The following is a 20839-nucleotide window of genomic DNA, read 5'->3' as shown; positions in this document are numbered from 1 at the left end:
AAGAATCAGGTCAGGAGGCAGCTAAGTGGTCCAGGGAATAGAACACAGGTCCTGGAGTCAGGAGGCCCTGAGTTCAAATCCCATCTCAGACACTTAATTATCAAGCTGTGTGAACTTGGACAAGTCACTTATCCCCATTGCCTTGCCAAAAAAAAAAAAAGAATCAGGTCAGACTCCCTTATTAGCTCTGATAGGTAAAGTTCATAGAAGAAATGACTACCACCCACTACCCCATTTCTTTAGCCAGAACCTTCACTGCTGATTCTTAATGTCATTTTTGGGAGGGGCCCTTTGGGGGATTCCCTTTGAGGGATCCCCTTTGAAAGTATCAAAATAATCTATAATACTTTTTAATATGAGTTTGCAGCCACCATGGAAGCAGGAGAGGTTAAGTTATGAGTATAGATATCTAAAATATATTACTTTAAAGGATGATATACTAGAGAGATTATAGGATTTTACATTTAGAGCTGGAAGGGACCTTAGAGATCATTGAGTTCAATTTCTTCATTTTATAGATTAAGGAACTGAGATTGAGAGAAATTAGGTAACTTGTCCAGAGTCACAAGGGGGAACAGGTGTCTAAGGCAGAATTTTAACTCAGGTCTTAGTTCAGTAGAGAAGTATTCATCTTCATTAATCCCTGGCCTACATGGATGGATCTCTTAGGAAAAACTCTCAATTTCCAGTGGTGAACTATAATCTCCTCTCCCACTCCCTAAAAAGGGGGAGAACCCAGTCAGTTTGCTCTGAGTCAAGGACGCTGATTAATATTTTCTTTTATAAACAAACTGTGAGTTGTCTAGGGCAAGCTGCCTTCATTTGTATTGTTTCTAATTACATCGATGCCTCCTTGGCAGATTAGAAGCTGTAAAGTTCATCAAAGATTCCATGGGAAATGGAAATTAATAAAAGAGACAAAAGCAAAACCTCTCTGAGAGGCAGGGTCAAATGAGGGAGAAATGGGTTGTTTAGATATGGGAATGAGGCATCCATTTCTGCCAAACTTATCCATGGAGATGATAGCTCTTAGATGAATAATGAACCACTCCCACCCTTCAGATCCATGTTTTTTTTTTTAAGCCACAAAATGCAAAGGAATTTCAAAAAACTTGTATTTTTGGAAGAATTTCATCTTTGTTTTCTCTCACCAGTGCTATTTACCTTGTGATCTTGAGGCAAGTAACAACTTTGAATTTCAGTTTTCTAAATTATATACATATATATGTATAATATATATATTAAAAGCAGTGTATGTAGGGGGTGGGGGTGGGGTGAGGAGTTGAACTGGAAGATTTGTAAGGTACCTGACATTTTAGTTTGTCCACAGTTTACTAGGGACTCCATTATTCCTTTTTACCCTGCCCCCCCCACACTGGCACCTCTCTGCATCCTCCTTTCTTGCCTCCTCCTCTTCCTGCTTTTTTCCAGTAGTAGGGAAAGGTCCTTTCCCTGGAAGTTTCCCTTGCTTCAGCCTTTTTCCTTCAGAGAACTCACTTTCTGAGACATCAGATGACCACATAACAAAGCCTATCATTCATGACTCTATTGCCAGGGCTACCTACAACTCCTGGCTTGAGTTTGCTAGTGGCACTAGCTGAGCTTGGGGGAAGCAGAATGCTTGGGATATCCTTCTTCCTGAATCTTAAGATCTAGGGATAGTTTTGCTCAAAGGCTATAGGGACAGGGAAAAGCCCCTCTTTTTAGGTTCTGGGAGGGAAATAGCTTGTTATGAAGAGACTAGCAAATGACCTGCTATTCTTCAAATGGAAGGAATCTATCCCTATCAGACTGTTTTTTTTCCCCACCATATTGAAATATAACCAGAGGCATTTCTGCAACTAACCATACATTCCCCTCCCATGCCCACACCAAAGCAGGGTTACAAATAAGATACTTTGTTATTGCTGGATCCCAACCACTTGGGCCATCCTCGGACAGGAATCTGGTTGGCTATAAGGAAAGAGAAGTGGCAGCTTCATTTTCACATTTACCCAGTCACCAGTGGGCTGGGTTGGAGAAAAAAGGTGGGTCTTCTTTCTCTTTCTCTCTCTCTCTCTCTCTCTCTCTCTCTCTCTGCATGTATATGTATATACACATATATGTATATATATGTATATATATATATATATATATATATATATATATATATATATATATATATAACCTGAATATTCAAAAGAACAAGATTAAAGAGTCACCCTAAAGATCTCTGGAGAAGTCCTAACTTATCTTTTCTAGTTCTTCATTTGGTTCACACACCTCCCTTACCTTACTCATTCCTGCCACTTCTCAAGCCTTTTAAACTTGTGGTTTATAAATAATGAGTCTAATTTTGTAATCTCAGTATAGAGGGACTGATCAAAGAAGTTCCCTAATTTCAGGGAAGTCCCATAATTCAATGATTGTGAGTTCCCCAATCAATTTAATGAATTAACCCAGAGGTCAGTCTTCATGTAGGATGTTTGGGTAGGGAGTTAATTAAAGAAATTCTCTGATTGCCCCTCATCCCAGTCCCACTTTTATGCTTTGGCTCTATGGCAGCTTTTCAGGTAAAACCTTCCATCCTTCATGGCTGAATGTACGCCTTCTCTATCTTGGTTTCAGAGTCCTTCTCTTCCTTTAAGATGCAGTCCAGCATGACCTTTTACCGTAAGCCTTTCCTGAATCCGTGTCTCCAACCCCATCAAATCCTTGGCCCCTTACTCCCAAACTATCTGGTGTTTAAGGACTTAGCTGAGTGTCCCAAAAGTCTTAGTGCTGTTTAAGTTGTAATAACTTCAGAAGTATAAATGCTATAAACTTATAAATCACTTGAAAGCATAATTATTTCAATTTCCCTTACATGTAGTTTTGAATAATAAATTTTGAATTTAAATTTTAATAAGATGGTCTACCCTGCATTGTGTGCACTGTGTGTGTGTGTGTGTGTGTGTTACTGTTTCTAGATGACACTTTCTCAAACCAGTGGATTCGTAAAGGAGGTTGTCTGCCTGGGCCACCTCAGTCACCTGATCTATCTCCATTAGACTTTTTCTTGTGGGGTCATGTCAAAACAGTCATCTGTGTATCAAAACCTTGTTCTGAAGCCCAGGATAAAAAAATGTAATCCTTACAATCACTAAGCAATGGTTGAGGAAAGGTTTTGCAAAGTTTGAAAATCAACTAAATCTCATCTTAAAATTTTTAAATAACTAACTTTTAAAGTGTTTAAAGAGTCAGGTCAGACTCCCCTATTAGCCCGGACAGATAAAGTTCATAGAAGAAGAAATTAACCCTGCCTACCACTCCAGTTCTTTAGCAAGAACCTTCACTGCTGAGTATTAATGTCATTTTGGGGGGACTCCTTTCAGGATCCCCTTTGAAAACATCAAGATGGTACCTTTTGATAAAGAGGAGGGAGATATTAGATATGGAATGAGGCATACCTTTTTAGTCTTGGTCAGCATGTTGATTTGTATGTCTGTATTTATTTTTTACAAAAAGAGTTCCATTGCAATTGACAATTATTTTTTTGTTAAAAAAAAAATTAAAAAAGGAGGGGAGGGCAGCTAGGTGACATAGTGGATAGAGCACCAGCCCTGGAATCAGGAGGACCTGAGTTCAATTTTGGTCTCAGACACTTAATAATTACCTAGTTGTGTGATCTTGGGCCAGTCACTTAACCCCATTGCCTTGCAAAAAAAAAAGGAGGGGGTCATAATTAAACTTTTATAACATTTATATTTCTTTTTTCAACTTTTTAAATAATCCCCCCAATTATGTGTAAAGTTGATTTTTGGTATTCATTTTTAAAAGATTTTGAGTTCCAATTTTTTTCCTCCCAACCTTCCTCTTTCTAAAATGGTAAGCAATTTATTATAAGTTTATATGTATATGTATATATGATACTTATATTTTTTAAAGTTACTAAAGTTTCCAACAGAACTAAGATTTATGGAATCCCCTGTATATATTTGTATTTATTCATTTCACATTTATAATGTGTGTATATCTACATGAATGTATGTATTTGTTTTTCCCATTATACTGTAATGATATCTTATTTTCTGTACTTTTATCTCCATTGTCTAATACAGTAGTACATAGTACAAGGCAGACAGAATGCATTCTTCTTTATTGACCAACTGATGTGAATCCTAATTTTGCCACTTGGTACTTGCCTAAAGCGTAAACATAATCCTTAATTTCTCTGGGCCTCAGTTTCTTTTTCTGTAAAATGAAGAAACTGAACTAGACTCTTTTTTTTTTTTAGTTTTTTGCAAGGCAAATGGGGTTAAGTGGCTTGCCCAAGGCCACACAGCTAGGTAATTAAGTGTTTGAGGCCGGATTTGAACTCAGGTACTCCTGACTCCATGGCCGGTGCTCTATCCACTGCACCACCTAGCTGCCCCAAGAACTAGACTTCTAATGTCCTTTTCAGCTCTAAATGTTATTACCTTCCCAATCAGTTTGGCAACTCCCCCAAAACATATGACCATCTTTTTTATTTTCTTCTTTTGACCCCAGTACCAAAGTACACCAACAATTAGTGACATTGATGGTGTCACATACAGAGCCTTGCCTAACAAACCTTTGATATGCTGAGCCAAAGTGTCTGACTGCCAGATGCTTACTAGAATAGCAAAGACTTACAGACCCTTTAAAAAGATACATATCCCTCTCTTTCACCCCACCCCCCCAACCTCTGGCCTTCCTTCCTTTCACTTGGAGTGATAGCATTTACCAAAAAAATACAGGAGAGCTACAGCAAACGGCCAAGTCCTAATTTGGCTGTAAGTATGGTACAATTAAGCACCAGGCTTCAACTGTAACTACAGCAGACAGCAACACTACACAGATGACTTATTAATGTATTATTATACTGATATTTAAATGTGAGCTATAATGAGAGCTATAAAGCATTTACGATAATAGCAATTATTCCAGAACCAAAATGGCTAAACACTGTATTCAGAGTTTGATGATTTGGCACCTGAACCTGCTCAACTCAGAACTAGCAACATTTTGTGGTGGGGCCAAAGTTAACCTCTCAAGTGCTGATTCCTTTAGCAGCTTTTGGCTACAGAAGAAGCCCACGTTTTCTTCTTATTCATCATGGCACCATAAAACACCTCTATTTGGAATCCCCACATGTCTTAGGGATTATACCAAATAGAGAGTGGCTGAAGGAACTGGGGATATTTAGTGGGGGAGGAGAAAAATACTGGGGGCAAGGGGCTGAATGTGCATGATGGCTATCTTCATTTACTTGAATGGCTATCATAGAGAAGAAGGATTTGGCTAGTTCTGCCTGGTTCCTAACAGGGAAGTAGCAATGAATGGAGGGTACTCCAGTTTTGTCTAGATCTAGAATTTTACTGCTATGGGGGTGAGGGGGAGGAACTCCCATATAGAAATTCCTTTTACTAATAAGGTATATATAGTCTGAGAAACTGAGAAATTAAGTGATTTGTCCTTGGTCAAAGAGTTGTCAAAAGGTAAGAACTTATGAATTCACCATACTACACCATACCAAGGCTTCCCCTGAATCTATAGTAGCTGCCAGTTAACTGTTCAGCAAAAGCTTCTTTACAATGAGAATGACATGAAAGTGAACTGGGGCAGCTAAGTAAGGGTCCCAGTGCCCAGGACACTAGGCCTGGAGTCAGGAAGACTCATCTTCCTAAGATCAAATCTGGCCTCGAGCAACTTAGTAAACTGTGACTCTGGCAAGTCACTAAACCCTGTTTGCCTCAATTTCCTCAGCTGTAAAATGAACTGGAGAAAGAAATGGCAAACTACCCCAGTATCTTAACCACAAAACCACCCTCAGAAACCCAAATAGGATCATAGAGATATGGACTTGACTGAAACAACTGAACAATAAAAAGAGGACACCTTGGGAGGGAGAGAGCTCCCCCCACTGATATTGTGGAAAGGAATATTGTTTCAATATGTTGTGTTTAGGTCTGTTAAAAGCTAGTGCAGAGAATTCTGAAATCCCTTCCAAGTCTTAGCAGTTTTGATTTTATGGATAAAGAGGGGACATATCTATCACGCATCCTATTACTCTCTCTCACTGGTCCAGATGGATAACACTGCTTACTGTTCAGAGTTGGAGAGATTAGTGTGCAGTGTATCGGCATGTCTGCTATTAGAGTCTACTCAGTAATGTGCTGGTAAAGGTTTAACAACTTTTTTGGGGGGGCAAGGGGGATACCCATGATATATTTTAAAGTATAAGCTGCAGTGTTACATTTTCCCCATTAATTCTTAAATTTAGATAATCAACATAACAATAAATTAAGCTCTGTCTGATTTGTAGGACTTGTTAATTTCTGAGGTGCAAATACACTGAAAATTTAACAATTAGTTCTCCTGGAAAGGAAGGTCAGAGACATGTATGAAGGGCTTATTAAATTTAAATTTCTTCCTGGAGGGAATGGTAAACTACTGAAGAATTTGAGCAGGGGAATGATGTGGTTAGACTTGTTTTTAAAGATTATTTTAGCAGCAGTTATTAACACTGGTAATGCCTATGTGGTTATATTGTAATCTCGGAATCTCAATTTCCTCACCTGTAACATGGAGATAATATTTTGATGACATACTTCACAGGACTATTTTGAAGAAGACTTTGTAAAACTTCAAGTATTGTGGAATCATAACTGTCATTATTATTAATTGTGACTTATTAAAAAGGTTTATTGATATTCTGGTTAGAGTATTTATTGTTTTGTACAATTATATTATTTGAATTGGTATCCCTTGTTTTTGTTATCACATCTATCTCCGAATATGTCCTTCCTTTACCAAGAAAGCCTTTTCATGCGACAGAAACTAAAGAAAAGAGATTAAAAATAACAATAATTGATAATGATGATAATATCTGACATTTTTATAGTGCTTTAAGGTTTTCAAAGTGGTTTACATAAAATTTTTTCCCTTTGACATTCAGAATAGTCTTATGAGGTAGATACAATTATAATTCCCATTGAATAGTTGAGAAAAATGAGATTAACAGAAGTAGGGTGACATAGCTTTTAAGTATCTGAGGAAAGATTTGAACTTGTATTTTCCTGATTCCAATTCCAGTTCCTCACTGGACCACTTCAGAAACTTATGGATATTACATGTGTACTGCCCCACACCAACAGCCCACCACCTCTTAAATGGAAGAATGGAATATGCCTTTTCTCAACCCTTCTCCCCAATTGGTCATAATGTTTCCATTTTTTGTTCCACTGTTCTAAATGTTATCCTAAATCTGTGAAAGAGTTAACACTTTTCCCTTGCAGTTTATATAGTAATGGAGTGACTTGGGCCCTCTAGAAAATACTTGACTCATTAACAATAATTGAGGACAATCAAAGATGCTACAACATAGAGGAAAAATTATTGGCCTGGGAATCAAGAGTCACTGGCTATAGTTTCAGTTTTGCCACTAATTAATATTGTGATTTGGGTCAGGTCACTTCAATTCATCAATTTAATTAAACAAGCATTAGATACCTACTGTGAACAGAAGACTACACTAATCAGTGAGGAGGCAGTTGATTTTCTTATTGCCTAGCTATAAGACAAGGAAGGATTGAATAGATTTTGTCTCTAGCTTTAAAATTCTAATTCTGTGGTATCTTCTTAATATATATGTCTGTGTGTGTGTGTGCATGTAAAAATGTATATACTTATTGATAGTTGTTTCAGTCTTATCCAACTCTTCATGATCCCATTTGGGGTTTTCTTGGCAAAAAAATGAGTAGTTTGTCATTTCCTTCTCCAGTTAATCTTACAGTTGAGGAAATTGGGGCAACTCAGTGACTTGCCCAAGATCACACAGCTACTGTCTCATATTAAAGTTGAACTCAAGAAGATATTTCCTGACTACAGGTTCAATACTTTATCTACTATGCCACCTAGTTGCCCAATATATATTTGTAAATATGTGTGTATGTATACATATATATACATATATATGTATATATGTATATATATATATGAATGTATATATGTAGGAAGCTCCCTTCTTCCTTAGAAAATCTTAGCAAAAAATATCAGCTCAGAATGAAAGGAGCAGAATGATTGTCCCCACTTTATGGAGAGAGCCACAGAGGCCCAGAGAGATTAAGTGACTTTAACAAGGATATAGAACAAAACAATTATAGTAACAGGTACAAGATGCAAGATTTACTAGTTTAAAGCCCATCTCTAGAGCACTACTTTGCAAGCCTGCATAAAAGCCATGATTCACAACAGGAAAGGACATATAGGTCAAACCTACTGTCATAGACTAAGGAAACCTTGATTGTGATTTAAAATTGATTTTCTCATCCTCCCTGTCCTTCTCCCTGTTTTCATCTTCTACCTCTCACTCCTGTCTCTTTTTTGCCCCTCCCCTCCATTCTTTTTCTTCTTGCTCCTCTCCCTTCGCTCTTTCCCTTTCCTCTTTTGTTCTCTGCTTGTCCCTACCTCCCTCTGCTGCAGTTATTCAACAACTTTTCTATCTGAAATGGAAACAGAAAAAAAAGAAATCTGCCTATTCTGGCTTGCTATTAGTGGAGACTTGACCATGGACTAGTTACAAGACTCTCAGAGATGCCTTCACTTTCCAGGTGAAGTAAGTGCAGAGGCCCACTGTCAGAGCCTGGATTAGGAGGAGGCTAAGACCATCAGAAACAGCACAGAATCAGGATGTAGGTAGTGGGGTTGGGAGGGGAGCAAGCTGAGGAAAAGGCTGTGATCAAAATAGTCTTCATCTCTGTCTCTGCCTATTCTCCCCTTCCTAGAAACTGATTGAGCTGAATATATATCATATGGAACACTTGGAGTTTTTGGCTACTGGTAGAAGCTTTGAGGGTGAGATTTGGACCCTGCAAATAACAAGTCTTTGGCTCTTTCAGGATGTGAATGGTAATCACACTTCAAGAGTCCTAACTTTACTTTCTTTCCCCATCTCAGTTTTGGATCTCTCTTTCTGAATGCCAGGAGCTCATCTGCCTCATTCTGTAACTGCTCCCTAATCTTGCTCAGGATAGACATCCTTGATTCAGAAGATCTGGGCCTGGTTGGAGCAGCCTGGGCGCTGGCAGCCATAACAAGGCTGACATTTCCCTCTGTCTCCTCTGATTAGGCCACCGCTTTATCATTGTGTGCTTTCCCGGCTCTGGGTATAATCTGTGTGTTGTGTGTCCATAACACCATGTAATTGGCTCTAATGCAACAATATTATCTATGTGCATGCAACGGATAATTGCAAAACTGGGCATCTGTAGCTGATGCCACTCCAGCCTGTCTGCCATTCTTCTGGGCTGCTCCCTAGTTCAGAGGGAATCAAGAGCCTTTCACAAACTCCTTATTGTAGATCCTCTTGTAGATTGTCCTATAGGTTTCTCTGTGTTGAGGGAAGAAGACTTCTGCCTAAGATCAAACAATTAAGGTTTCTTCTACACTCCACAAACCTCCTTGTATGCAGTTCTCAGGACCCAAGGCAGCCACAGTCTCTCCTCTGCCCATACATAGCCTGGAGATAGACTATTCCATGTATTAGTGGAAAAAAATTAGTATGTTCTGTTCATCAGTGGCTTTTCCTCTAAGTATGTTAAAGGCAACAGACTTTAAACAAGTCCAATTTCAATTTTCAGGAATGTACATGCTTGAAATAAGTGAGGCTAAATCAACATCAAAATAATTTATTTGCTGGATACCTACTATATGCAAGGTGTTATGTTAGGGGGACTTCAGGAGTTTTTTGTTTTTGTTTTTGTCTTGTTTTTAGTTTATGAAGTAGGATAGTAGAAATTCAGAAGGAGCCTACAACAGTGTGGTGGAGGTGGAGGGAAAGGAGAGAAGGAGGGAGGAAGATTAGCTGGATCCTTTTCTTCCTCTCCAGGTTGGTTGGCTCATCCCTAAACTAAAGTAATGAAGTCAGGGCAGTTTAATGTCTGAAATACAGGAGGATGGTTAGCCATTTAACTTCCAAGTTTAAATAACAACAATTACCATCATCGCCTAAAAATCTAGGGGAAAAAAGTTTAAAAAAGATAGGAGAGGGCAAAACAAGATTTCAATTAGAAGTTGTGTAATAGCACACTGAGTTTGGAATTAGAAAGGCTACCTAAGACACTTATTAACTGTTTGAACATTGCTAAGTCCTGACCTCTCTGAATTTCAGTTTCTAAGATGAGAGAATCAAACTTGACCTCAAAGGTCTCTTCCAGCTCTAAATCTAAAATTCTTTGCATACTGAGATCCATTGAAACACCAGGATACAAAATCCCAAAGATAGCTGTTGCCAAAATTGAATCACACTTCTTGCCCTAGAATTGGGAAGGTTTTCCTGGCTTCTAAGGATACAAAGATTTCTTGTTTGGAAAATGGTCATGGAAGAATAGGTTTTATAGATACCTGCTATTCCTCATCATAGGAGACAGGTGACCTCTGTAGACTCCCATTTGTGGGCAGAGGTAGCTTTTTTATATCTTGTTTCCCTTATCTCATAGGTAGTACCCTTACAACCCATAATCTTGCAACTCTAATTCATCTTCTTAGTGCCAATGTGATTTTTCTCATAATTCTTATCTATGCCACACTCTCCCTAACACAATAAAATAAAATAATAATCTTTAATATATCACATACTACCTAAGATAATATAATCTCTAATAATCAAATAATCTACAATAAACTATAATCGTCATGATCAAACCCTCTGGTCTTTTAACATCCTTCGTAACTGACCTCTTCTTAACTGGTTTTTATATTTATTCTTCTCCAACACTAGGATCCTGTGACCCTATCCCTGCTATTTCTTGTACACAACACTCTATCTGGAGATTCCATGTTTTTTCAATGGCTACTGTCTATCTTTGGAATGCCTTCCTTCATCATTTCCACTTACTAATTTTCCTGGCGTCCTTCAAGATTCAGCTCATATCATATCAATATTTTCCAAATATTATTTCCAATTTAGCTGCACACATATTGTTCAACTTCCCTATGCCTTTTGAGAACACAGTCTTTCTTTGTATTTCCAGCACCTCACCCAGTATCTGACAAATAGTAGACACTTAATAAATGCAGACCCATCTTCTGCAAAAAAACCTATTCTTCCTGGTTTCTGTTCCTCCTCCTTCAGTTTTCTGTCTGAGATTTTGTTGTTGTTCAGTCTTTCAGTCCTGACTGAGTCTTCATGGCCCCTTGTGGGGTTTTCTTGGCAAGATACTGGAATGGTTTCCCATTTTCTTTTCCAGTTCATTTTGCAGATGAGGAAACTGAGGCAAACAATGATTTACCCAGGCTCATACAACTAGCAAATGTCTGAGGCCAGATTTGAACTCAGGAAGATGAGTCTTCCTGACTTGAGGTCTGGTACTCTATCCACTGTGCCACCTAGCTGCCCTCTCTGAGATTGCCACACACACACATACATACATGGATATGTTTAAATATAGCCACATATATACAAATATGCTAAATATTCAAATATTAGGTAGAGATAAATATAGATTTTGAGTGTTCCTATTCTCCCACTGTTTAGCTGTTCTGTCTATGTAAAATACAGGCAGAGGAAGGATGATGTGATGTTGATAAGTTTCATTGAGTATGTATATGTGCATTATGAATACACATCATACATGTAAGATGTAAATATATACAAATTTGCACATGTATGTGTATATTTATATGGACACATATCATTTTTTTATGCTCAGCAGGTACTTTCCTAACAGTTTTACAAACATTTCACATTATTTCATTTGATCTTTACAACAAACCTATTACCATTATTCACATTTTATAGATGAGGAAAACCAAGGTAGACAGAAATTAAGTGACTTGTCCAGGGTCACAATCTAGTAAATGTCTCAGGTTGAATCTGAACTCTTGTCTTCTTGAGTCTAGGTTTAGCACTCTAACCCTGTACCATGTTGCTTTCTCCATTAAAAAGTGTGCTTCTTGAGGGCAGGGGCTACTTTGACCTTTCTTTGTATTCTTAACACCATGCTTCCTACATAAAAAAGGGCATAGTAAATGCTTGTGAAGACTTTTCCCAGTCCTCTCCTGTGAGTTATGATCAGCAAAGATCACAAAAGAGGCAACTGATTGCCAGAAGTGTGATGAAACAAGTTCTGTGGCTTCTGATTGTGGACCATTAGTCCCAGCACTACCATTCTCCCTGCCTTGAAATTGTCTTCATGCTACTGTGCTGAATCAGCTCCATTAGAACGCATAGAGAATGTATATTCTTTGCTGAGACTGCACTATTGATTACATGCAAGAGGAAACAGTTTGAGTAGAGGAAAGAGTACTGCTATTCTTCCTCTAAGCCTGGCACACTAGCCTAATTATCATTTCCTTTCTCCTTACTGCCGGCAATTTGTCTACTTCTAAATAATAATGATAATTCAAAAATACCCCGTACTGATAATAGTATCCTGTACCACCAAAAATAATAGACTTGTATTTGTTTTCTATGTAGTGATGTGCACATTTTGTGTTCCTTCATGGATTGTAGTAACTTCCTCCTGGGCAAGGAGATGTCATTTTTGTCTTTGCTTTTTGTCTAAGCAGAGTTGATGTTTAATAAATGCTTGATTGGTTGATAGGTAATAAGACTTGTTCATTTATAAAACATTATAACCATTACCATTTCTTTGGTTCCTTTCAATAATCCACTGAGGAATGCAGAGTAGGTGTTATTTGTGCCCAAGGTCACACAGCTTGTAAGTATCTGAGATCAAATTTTAACTCAGGAAAGATGAGTTTTTCCGACTTGAAGTTTGATACTTTATTCACTGTGCCACCTATCTGCCCTCTCTGAAGCTTGGGGACGAGTTCAATCTCATGTAGTCAATAAGGAGTAGAGTTTAGTTGATAAGCTCTTTCCTTCTTTGAAGTATGTATGCAGATATGCATGCATGTTATATATGTATGTGGTGCAGTGTATAGAGTGCTAGCCAGCAAGTCAAGAAGACTCTTCTTCCTAAGTGTGAATCCAGTCTCAGGCACTTATTAGCCATATAATCCTGGCTAAGTTATTTTACTCTGTTTGCCTTACTTTCCTCATCTATAAAATGTGCTAGAGAAGGAAATGGCAAACTACATCAGTATCTCTGCCAAGAAAATCCCAAAGGGGGCCAAAAAGAGTTGGACATGCCTGAAAAAAAAAAGATTAAACAAAAATACTACAAATATATGTATGCATTCATTTATGTATGATATTATCCACCCCACCCCCAGCAGAATATAAGCTTCTTGAGGGGAGGAACAGGTTTTCATTTTATTTTGGTATCTAGGTCCTGAGCTGGATAGAACTAGAACTAGATAGAAGATTTGATTCCTAGTAAAATTATTTTATTTTTTCCTTGCATCACTCTCTGCAAAGTCAATCCATCATCCTATATCACACCCAATCTTTTTGGAAAGCATCTTATCAGCTATAAAATCCTATATAAATAGCATTATTATTATTTATTTCCTCCCTAAGCTGAGGCCCTTGCATAGTCTAAAAAGAGGAAGGGGAAGAATATATCTTTTAAGAAAACCTAATTGGCATGGACACTGTTCTTGCGTGAACTCTCTTCTGTTTTTCAGCAGGCAGGGGGTAGATCACAGAGTTCTTATGTGAACTGTCTGCTCTGCTCTCCCCACAGTAGGTGCTTAATAAACCTTTGTTGTATCGTTATGTACTATCTATTCCCATGGGCAAGGGCTATAAAGCCAAATGCTGAGGCTCAACCAAAGACATCCACACCATAACTCCCTTCCTTTCTGCTTATACTACATATAGATGGGAATCATTTCAACCATGGGATAGTGGAAATACACTCTCTCACCTGGGATTACCAGGTTCTGCCTATGCTCTGGGTGGTCAAAAGCAGTTGATGGGACTGAGATGAGGAGCGCAGAGATGCCTCTCACTCAGCCTTTTTAGCCTATATTCTGGGTGCTGCAGTTTACTAAATTCTTTGATCTCTCTAAGGACCATTTAAATTAAAGCTCATAACCACTGTGTGGGCATATAATGAAAGCAACTGATGCTGCACTGATTAATCCATTACTCTCAACTGTTAGAAAACATAATGATCTCACAAGGGGCCTTATTCACTGACGTATAGCAGTCGGGCTCGAATTTGACACCTCAAATTAGCAGCCAAAGCAATAACAGCTGGGGTTTTTGTCTCAATATTTGTACCCAACTGGAAAGTGATTTGGCACTGGGTGAGCGTTATTTTTAAACACAGAGCTCTCACCGCCAAGTAACATTTTAAATGTTCTCCAGGTGTCATGTAAAACCTACAGAAATAAATAAAAACAATCAATTGCCAATTTAGGGCCCCCCCCCTTTTTTTTTTAATGAGAATGACTTCTTAATAGGAGGCTTATCTGTGATTCATTGTAAATTTTGAAACTAGATTGTGATGAGTGAAAAACTGCTTCTATTCAATCAAGTATTTTTTGTTTTTTTTAAAAAGATGCTTTTAAAGAAATTTTCAAATATAAAAAATGAAAAATAGAAAAAAACCCCAAATTTTGGATCTCTCCATCTTTTGCCTTCTTCGTTTTCAACACTATCATTATTCATGAATTCTATTGTTTCCAAAGGGCCAAACTCATTTTCAGGGATCACTAATGGTTTAATGGACAGAATACTGGATTTGGAATAAAGAAGACCCAGGTTCAAATTCTGCCTTGGACACTTCCTTGCTTTCTAACTTTGAACGAACTACTTAACCTCTCCAAGTCTCAGTTTCTTCATTATCTGTAACATGGGTAGTGAGCCGGACTAGAATGGCTTCCTAGGTCCCTTCTAGCTCCAAGTTTATGATTCTATACTCTCATTTGTCCTCATAGGAGTTAGAAGTCAATGGAAAATTTGAATGGTATGATTGCCTTGAATCAATGAGTTGATTTGCTGAATATGCTTTAAGTTAGGAGATCAATGAAAAGCCAGTTTTCCCCATTCTATTCCATCACTTATAAAAAGAAGTCTGAGCATCAATAGGGACTACTGAAGTTATTACAACCAAATTGTAAGCACTGTGATAAATTGGAGTACATAGAAAGAAGGGTATCTAGGATGGCAAATGAATCTAAATTACCCATATAAGGATGGGGATGTTTACCCTGGAGAAGAATCAATTTAGGTAGGGGAATACTACATATATGAGAGAGATTATGTTTATTTTACTTGACTCCAAAAGAAAAACCAGCATCAATAAATGGAAAGTGTCAATATTCATACAAGAAAAAAAGTTTCCAATGATGAAGAGCTGTTTAAATATTGAATAAAAAAGCCTCATGTGACAGTGAGTTCCCCAGGGCCAAAGGAGTAAAGGAAGGAGATTTACATTTCAGGTGGTTTCCAAGTTTTCCTCTAGTCTAAAATTCTATGGGACTTAGAACTGCAAGAAACTTTATGGGTGATCCAACTGTATTTTACAAATGAGAGAACTGAAGCACTGAGAGGTTGGTTATCTTTCCTGAAGTTACAGAGGAAGTGAGTGGCAGATTTCTTCCTATACTATATCACAGGTAATGCACTACAAAGAGCAGAGGAGACATATATGAAATGTTTCACATGAAAGAATAACTTCATTGGACAACCTGGACAGTTGAATAGACTGAAAGAGGAATGGAAACTGAATCGAGATAGATTCTAAGCATATCCCAAGTACTGGAGGACACAGAGTGACTGCCCAGCAGGCTCTGCTGACAGAGCTATCTGGGCAAGTGACCTCTCTGCACTTAATTTTTCTCATCCATAAAGTAAGGGGCTCAGCAAGGTCCCTTTCTCATCTGAGATTCCATGGTTTTATTTCAGATTGCGCCCTTTAAAACTGTTGCACTCTCTAAATGATTGGGCAATTTAAGAAGTTCATCAAATGGATGTTTTAAAAGCTAAATTTAAAAATCCACAAGGAAAACTTTCCAGGTATAATACAGCAGATAGATCTCTGTAGGAATATATCTCTCTGAAAGACAGGATTTTTCAAGGTTCTTTTTAAGAGTTTGTATATAATGAAATGTAGTTAAATGCCTTAGTTTCCTCTTCCTATCACCTAGACAAATTAAATCTCATCTCAGATACCTTCTATTCAGACGGATTATTTTTTAAAGGATTATTCTTAATGACACTTTCAATAGTCCTTATTAAGGGATAAGGAGTACTTAAGAGAGAGGCATATAAATAACACTCTCCAAAGCAAAGTAATCTCCATGTACTTTGGTATTCTTACTTTGCATAATAATAAGAGTTTTTCTTTGGTACCTCACTGTGGAATGAACTGACACTAGGTTTTTAAAGGCTATGCTGGTCCTTGGCCAAGCTGGAAAGGCTTCAAGTATGAGCCCAGTGATAGACTAGATGGATGTCTTATCAGAAGACCAGCTCAGCTACATTTGTAGGTACATTGTTAGAAAACTAACCACTGGATGATATATTATTTTGGATTCAGCAACTCACAAAGACCAGCCCTTAAAATGCAGAGGGCTGTGACTTGCCTCTCTGTAGAGTGAATCCTTATGCTGATGAAATCATGGATATTATGAAATATTAGCTAGTATTTTAATTATTATTAAACAACAGTAAAAGTGCCATCTTCCACTTAGTCACACATACATTAAAAGCCATTTAAAAACATAGCACTTAAATTGTAAAATTCTTTTAAAAAATCTCTACAATCCTGGACACCTAACAGTTGCTTAATTTGTGTTTGCCAAACGAAATCAATGTTCTTTATTAATATTTTTCTTTTTTGTCTAGTCCTGTGATTTCATCTGTAGACTAGCAATCCATCTTTAATTTTTGTTCTCAGGGAGTTGTTTATGACACTGAGAATATAGGCATTCATAAAACATGAACTGGATGTGGTGACCCATCCTACCCACACTCTACACACACCTATTCTGAAACATTAAGTAACTTGCCTGCAGTTATATATCTATTAAGCTTTATAAACAAAACTCCAATGCTGGCTTTCTATTAAATATGCCAAGGTATCTTTCATTTCACTTTTACAATAACTTGAGTTAGATAAAACAGATAAGGTCTCCTTCTTCCAATTCTACCACACACATTTTATAAAAAGGGAAGGGATACCATGGAAGATTAACTAACTTGCTTCTAATAAGTTTCAAATAACTTGCTTCACATAATAGATCTCTCATAGAATTTTCCTTGAACTCCATTCTGTGGTGTCATCACATTCTATTTTATATCCTTGTCTTTGTCATATTTTCCATATTTTAATTGAGGTGACAATATTTTTATTTATCTTTTTAATTTGTTTTTTTCTTGGTATCCAGTTTAAATGAAACATAATATTTATATGGTAATCCATACCAACCCTATTACAGTACAAATGTCTTTGGAATTCATGTCATCTACATGAATAGAATTGATTTTGTAGTTTAAAAAAATGAGAGCTCAACTACTTTGCAGAGCAAAAGTGATACTCTTTTTAACTTAATAAGCTTGATATTTGTTTTTCCCTTATGAAAAAAGATGCTTTTAAAAATTTACATGAATACACTAAACTAACCCACCACTTTGGGTTAGGGGAATTTTGTTTTTGGATGACATCTGTGATTTCATCAATGAAAGGCGCTCCCATTGAGGAAGTGCCAGTTCTGCACATCATTACTTCAGAAATTTACCAAGTTGTCTGGAGGTGCTGAGAAGTTAAATGACTTACCGAAGGTCTTACAGTCTATGTTCAGAGATAGGGTTTGAACCCAGGTTCTTCCTGTTACTGAGGTGAGATGGCTAACCATGCTATACTATCTCAAGCCTTAAGGGCTATTAAAAATACATCCTTGTTCATCATTGTGAGGGAGGGGATGCCAGGGATCAAAGACCTATTTGACATTGAGATAAAATTACTCTATTTGTAGTCAAAAGATCATAGATGAGGTCTACATCTCTAGCACAACTTGTGTGACCCTAGGTGAGCCATTCCTCAACTGTAAAATGATGGGGCTTAGGCTCTGAAGTCCCTTCTGGTTCTAAATCCTATTCTATTTCTGTTTAATCTCAGGGAAGAAAAGCTTTCATTTCAATAAAGATAACTCTGATTAGGTGGTGCAGCAAATAAAGTATTAGACTAAGAGTTAGGAGGACCTGAGTTTCAAAACTAGCATAGATACCTAAATAGCTATGTGATCCTAGTCAAGTCATTTAGCCCATATCTCAGTTTACTCAACTGTAGAATAGGGGGTAAAAATAGCATCTACCTCCCACAACCGTTGTGAAACAAAGTGAGATCATAAAGTGTAAAGTGCTTTGCATATCCTAAAATACTATATCAATGCTAGCTATTACATTAATATCAGTTATTATTATTGTTATTGTTATCAGTGCTTTCTTCATTATTATATGGTTAAGACCTGATTCTGCTAGTATGAGACTAGACTTATCTCAGTGACTGTCTGTCTGTCCTTTCAAATAGAAGGGGAAACAGAACCACAGAGAAGTTTAAATGATTGCTATTCCACCAAGGTAATATCAGAAGTAGGATTTGAACTTAATCCCTCTATCTCTAAATCTTTCCACTGAAGTGTGCTGTCTCCCCTCAATTCAGTCAATAGAGAGAAGACCTTTGGGACCTCAGTTGCCCTATCAGAACTTGGGGAGTTCTGATCCTTTTATTGAGTGTCATGGAATGCTTTAACAGTATGGTAAAATCTATAGAGCCCTTTTCAAAATAAAAATCATACACAAAATTATAAAGCAAGGAAATAATATTGAAATATGGCTATCAAAATGTTTATGAAACCAAGTTTATGAACCCCAGGTTAAGAACCCTAGATTACATGATTTAAGATATTTTCCAGTTCTGAATCCTAGGATCCCTAGACAGTCTTTTTTTTTTTTTAACGTGGTTAGGGCTCCATTTGTTACTCATCATTTTGGTGGTTGAACTCATAGATACATAATTTAAATAGATTGTCACTTATTTAAACTATGCTAGTTCAAACCATTATTTATGATCTATTTGAATAATCACTAGATCAAAAGGAAGTAGTTCAAATTCTTTAGCAAAAGGACCATTTATCTACATAGCATTGAATCAGTTTCCTCATCTGTAAAATGTAGGACATGGACAGGATGATCTCAAAAGCTTGTTTCTTACTATACAGTTTTGTGAACTGTAAGCTATTTTGCCCTTCAATCTAAGAAATAAAAAAAAGTCATCATACCATCACAGGATTAGTGTTGGAAGGGAAGTTATTTTACATATGAGAAAACTGAGACTCAAAGAGGTAAATATTTCTTTCTTTCACAGGTAGTAACAAAGCTTGGGCTTCAAACCCAAATCTTCTGATTAAATCTAGAACTCTTTCCACTTAACCATTTACTCTGTATTATCAAAAAGGTTAAAAGAGACTCCCTTAATCTTGTTCTTTAGCAATACATGAATTGACTTGACAGTATTTAAATACATCTTTATTATACAGATTTCTAAATAGGTAGGGACTTTTGGGTATGATGATTTTGGCCACTGGTGGCTAGTCAGGAGGTTGGTAACAATGGTGTGAAATGAAATCTCCCCACCACAGTATCCTAAGGGCATGAGAAATGACTATAAATTATTCATTTTACCATACTGCAATGGAACAGTTAACTGGTACCTGCATTTGAACAATAACAAGGCATCTGGCAAATATGGAAGAAAGTCAGTCCAAAGAATGCAGCATTTGGAAGCATTCAAGTGACTGGTGGACTTTAATTCTTCAGCCAAATGTTGGCCTTTCTGTTGATCTATCCATTAAAGGCATAAGATGTTCCCCCTGGTTTGTAGCATGAGAAATGGGCTCAAGACACTGGTAGAAATTTTGCTGGTTGCTTTGTTTTTGGAAAATCTTGTAATACTGTAATGAAATAAAGAATCAACATTTACTTCTCTGACCTAAGCCAAATCTTGAATGTGAACTCTTTTAAACGGGTAGCTAGGTGACAAAGAAGATCAAATACCATGCCTGGGGTTAGGAAGACTCATTTTCTTAAGTTCAAATTTGGCCTCATATACTTACTATGTGACCCTGAGCAAGTCACTTAATTCTATTTCCCTCAGTCACCTCATCTGTAAAATGAGCTGGAGAAGGAAATGGTAAATCACTCCAGTATCTTTGCCAAGAAAACCCCAAATAGGGTCTTGAAGATTTGGACATTACTTGAAACAATTTAACAACAAAGCCTCTTGAAAAGTAGAATTTCTCCTTGTTTCTTTAGTTGATTGACAGTCCAAAGAAGTTTGGACTTGATTTATTTTGTAAGGTGGTTTTTATAGTAGTAATATCTATTTGCTGTTCTCCTATATGGTGCCAACTACATTTTTAAATTAAGAGAGGAGAAGAAGCACGGGTAGATTAAAAAAAAAGAAAAAATCATCCAATCAGGTGGTTGTTTCTTGAAAAAAATGCTCTTAGTAGTTTCTTTTGTTTTAATGGATTTCATATGGAGTCAGAAACTATTTACTCAAGGTTGAATTTATGTCTCAAACACTAAATAGTTTAAATCTGTATCTATGCCCATGGCTCAGGGCTATGGATAGAACAAGATGACCAGACTTTGCTCTAAAAGTCAGAGAGCAATGATAGCACTCCTATTCCTTCAGCCAGAAGAAACAACTGAATTTAATACCTAGTTAGCAAGAATATTTAATTAAAATAAGGAGCTATCAGATAATAATATTCCTTCTTTAGGCAGCAAGGTTGTTCCTGGCCATCATGCTGTCCTGGGCATCAACCTTATCTTTCCTACCCCCATCAGCGCTTGTTTACTGAGGGTGGAAAAATTGTTATAAGGTCTCACCCTCTCTATTTGTTTTTAAAATCTGATTTGAGGGGGACCTCT

The 20839-nt window shown here is 37.2% G+C and overlaps 1 protein-coding gene across 1 annotated transcript in view; it reads right to left on the bottom strand.

The window, feature by feature from the left end:
* Positions 1-20839, bottom strand: part of SLIT3 (slit guidance ligand 3) — an 805773-nt gene that overhangs the window by 182831 nt on the left and 602103 nt on the right. The gene's annotated exons all lie outside the window — the stretch shown is intronic.

Source organism: Macrotis lagotis, chromosome 1 (assembly GCF_037893015.1).
Source record: "Macrotis lagotis isolate mMagLag1 chromosome 1, bilby.v1.9.chrom.fasta, whole genome shotgun sequence".
Taxonomy (NCBI): domain Eukaryota; kingdom Metazoa; phylum Chordata; class Mammalia; order Peramelemorphia; family Peramelidae; genus Macrotis; species Macrotis lagotis.
The sequence above is the reverse complement of the archived record's forward strand: the minus strand, read 5'-3'. Positions and strand labels throughout refer to the sequence as shown.